The following is a 4,018-nucleotide window of genomic DNA, read 5'->3' as shown; positions in this document are numbered from 1 at the left end:
ATTCTAATTTCTAATGTGTTTATAATGAAATTATTAAAATCTTGGTCAAGAAGAACATAATGTTTTTCTTTTCATAAAATCCTGGGTAGCAGTTTGAGAAGTGAAAATAAACTTTGACTATAAGATTTGAAGTTGGTTCAACTAAACTTCACAGCAATTTGAAAAGGTTAAGATTTGATTCAAATACATTATTCTCTTTGGTTAAAGCCACTCTTTTATTTCTTCTCATGTGCAGCTTCCCTTTCCCTGGGTTGTTTGCATACACACACACACACACACACACACACACACAGAGTCCTTATTAAGACAGCAAATGGGTCATTTTATTATGGTTAATATAATCGTCTGAGATGGCTTCATGATATCATCATGGTCTATTAGAGGCCTGAACAAGACAAGGATAATCTTGACATTCAGGCCTTCAACCCATGTTTTCCTCTGGTTTTTATTGCCTGTACAATTTCTTCTCCTCAACAAAACCAGCACTTCCCTTCCTCCACCCTCCAATGTCTGCAGACGGCCTTGTTATACAATCACATTTAATGGGGTTTGGGTCATGAGCCTAGGGTTGGACCGGGCTCAGTAAATGGGCAGTTGTTACAGGTAGTACTGATGGAACTGGAAAATCATATGCAGAAGAGTTAGCAAGGTGTGGAATGAAGATTGTCCTTATCAGCAGGTCACAGGATAAACTGAACCAGGTTTCCAGTGAAATAAGAAAGAAATTCAAAGTGGAAACAAGGACCATTGCTGTTGACTTTGCATCAGAAGATATTTATGGCCCTGGCCGGTTTGGCTCAGCGGTTAGAGCGTCGGCCTGCGGTCCTGAGAGACCCGGGTTCGGTTCCCGCTAAGGGCGTGTACCTCTGCTGCAGTTTGTCCCCGGCCCTGGTCGGTTGTGCGGGTGGCAGCCACTCGATGTGTTCCTTTCACATCGATGTTTCTCTCTCTCTCTCTGTTACTCTCTCTCCCTCCCACTCTACCTGAACAAAAAATGGAAAAATGTCCTCGGGTGAGGATAAAAAAAAAAAAAAAAAAGAAGATATTTATGATAAAATTAAAACAAGCTTGGTGGGCCTTAAAGTTGGTGTTTTAGTAAACAGGTATGCATGTTCTATATATATCCAGAATACCTTTTGGACATTCCTGACTTGGACAGTACCATCAAGAAACTGATAAATGTTAACATCCTTTCTGTTTGTAAGATGACACAGTTGGTGCTGCCTGGCATGGTAGAGCGATGTAAAGGGGTGATCCTGAACATCTATCTCCTTTGCCAGTGGCATGTTTCCAGTTCCACTGCTGGTCGTCTACTGTGCAACCAAGGCTTTTGTAGATTTCTTCTCTCTGTGCATCCATGAGGAATATAGGAGCAAGGTCATCTTTGTGCAGACTGTCCTGCCATTCTTTGTAGCTACAAAACTGGCTAACATCTGGAAGGCAACTCTGCAAACACCTTCTTCAGAGACATATGTGAAGGCGGCAATGAAAACAGTGGGGTTGAAATCCCAAACCAATGGATAACTGATCCATTCTCTTATGGGGGCAATGGTCTCAATCCTGCTTTCTTGGTTATATTTTAAGATGTCCATAAATTTTGGCAAGTCCATGCGAGCTCACTATCTGAAGAAAGCCAAGAAGAATGAAGCATTGATGATGTCTTGAGCAACTTGGTCAAGGGTTCCAGCCTCTGTGTGCTCACTGTGGATCAACTCCCAGCTCCCAAATCTTCACTTGTCATTTTAATAGTTATTAATAAGGTTGAATGTGGTCATAATACGGAAGAAAGCAGGAGTTCCTGACATATATTTTGGATGCTACCAGCAGTTATTTTGTAGTTTAATATAAATGCTCATATCAATTGCTATAGAACTAATATTAACATGAACACATGAGTAGGAAGGAGCTAATAACAGAATGGGAGAGTCAGGCACAGTGCCCAATGGTTTCATCTGGCCCAAAGTGCCAATGACAATTCTTATATTTTCTCTGAAACATATTTTAAAAAGTGAACTACTCGTTTCTGTTAACAATCTGAGGGATGGAGATTAATGAATTTGACCTGGGCCCCTTGGCTAAGATGACTAAATGACTCCATTTTTATCATCAGTGAACTTTCCTTGGTATTTTTACAATAGGTTAATTACTCCTAGAAGTAAGGGAATTTTGCCTAAGGTTATAGTTGCCCCACGTGTTGGAAGGTATTTGCAGTTTCAGAGTATGGAAACTGCAAATCATGAGCCCAGTGATTAATGCTAATTTTGACTTCTGTAATCACTGTCACACCCACTATTGTACCGGTCCCCTGAGTGGGAGGGGAGCAAAAGGGTGATGGGGCTTCTGTCTTTAAAAGCAGATGAGCAAGAAGATTTGGGGTTGGGGATCCGGGGAAGCTGTACCTCCTCAGCCCGCTGGTGAGAATAAAGTGCTCCTTTACAATTCAGCTGTGCATCTCATTCACAGACATATTAAAACATTTGGAGGCTCCAGTGAGATCCCTGGTGTGTTGTGACACCAAGGGTAGATGCCCAGGATGGGCAGCCTCTCTCAATCTGGCCGCTGGAAACCTATAGGTTGAGGGAAGGCGCCCCCTGAGTTCCAGGGCCCCAAAGACTCTACTTGGGATTCCTGACAAGTGGCTGGGAGATGCCAAGACATCCCCAAAAAGATTGAAAAAGACCTGGTAAAGCCTCCGGAGGTGTTCTGGGTGACCAGTCTATCTTGATGAGAGTGAGAAGGCCGAATGCAGCGCAGCCTATCCTCTCCTGGAAATCTCCCCAAAACATTAGGTGGGGTTCAAATCTGGCAAATTCTGTTCATTCAGATCTGCCACTGGGGCGCAAATGGAAACTGATCACCTGCCAAGCAGCATAGGCGCTGCTCAGGATAGGGAATTGTTGGAAGGAAATTCAAATAGTGTGTGAATGTGACTGTGTGCATGTAATGGTGTGTGAGTGACCGTGCTCCATGACGCTTGCTACAGAGCCTGTGTGAGTCCTAACCTGCATGGGGAGCGGCAAGGTGGATGAAGCAAAAGTTTCTGTCTTGTGTGTCTTTCCTTGTTTTTGTTCTCATCTGCCTCCCTATTGTGTCTTTCTCAACTTTGTTCCGGTTAGTCTAATCATGGATAGCAGCCCTAGTGCCCAGAAGACCTCATTGGGTTGCATATTGAAACATTCTTAGAGAAGGATTTGAGGAAGGTTCTGATTAGGGCACAAATACTGGTAGTGGGCCCCAAACTGGCCCCAAGAGAAACCTGGGCACAGGTAGGGAAATGCCTGCGAGGCAGAGATACAGCAAAAGGCCCAAAGAAGTTTCTGGTGCAAACATTTACTCTTTGGGCCCTAATTAGAGATTGCCTTGATCCCGTGCAGGTGGCTAATAAGGTGGGGAAGAAAGGTGTAGTGAAAAACTTGAGGAAAGCTGAGAAAGGCTATGAGTCCTTAAAGACTCCACCACCATCTTCTGCTACAGCTGTTATTAATATTTGTGCTTTGAAGGCCTGGAAAGAACTCCCAACAAAAGTGAAAAATTTGCTACATCTTACATCCACTAGACAAGAACCTGGAGAGCCATATCAAGATTTTGTAGCTCAGTTGCTACAGGCAGTTAGCAGAGTAATAAGTGATTTAGGGGCCAGCCCCAATCCCATCAAATACTAGGGGAAATGTCTGTTATCCCTGCTCAGGTGTTCCAACCAGAGTGGAGTTCAGGACTACAATTTGGGATTTCTGCCGCACCACCTCAGGGAGTGCAGGACTGCACCTCTGCCCCACCGCCTGATACGTATTAACACCAGAGATGGGCCACAGTCTATTGTAACAGGGGTCTATGGGCCACTACCTAATGGAACAGTGGATTTAATCTTGGGAAGGAGAAGTCTCACTATGAAAGGGTTCCAAGTGTTGCCTGGAATTATTCATTCTGATTATTTGGGGGAGATAAAAATTATGGCCCAAACCACTAAAACAATTGTACAATTTTTACCTAAAACTAGGATGGCACAAATTGTAATTTT

At 43.5% G+C, this 4,018-nt stretch overlaps 1 pseudogene; it reads left to right on the top strand.

The window, feature by feature from the left end:
- Positions 1-609: 609 nt before the first annotated feature.
- LOC118639804 lies at positions 610-1,665 on the top strand (annotated as a pseudogene).
- Positions 1,666-4,018: the final 2,353 nt, after the last annotated feature.

This window comes from Molossus molossus, unplaced genomic scaffold (genome assembly GCF_014108415.1).
Source record: "Molossus molossus isolate mMolMol1 unplaced genomic scaffold, mMolMol1.p scaffold_m16_p_1, whole genome shotgun sequence".
Taxonomy (NCBI): domain Eukaryota; kingdom Metazoa; phylum Chordata; class Mammalia; order Chiroptera; family Molossidae; genus Molossus; species Molossus molossus.
The sequence above is the reverse complement of the archived record's forward strand: the minus strand, read 5'-3'. Positions and strand labels throughout refer to the sequence as shown.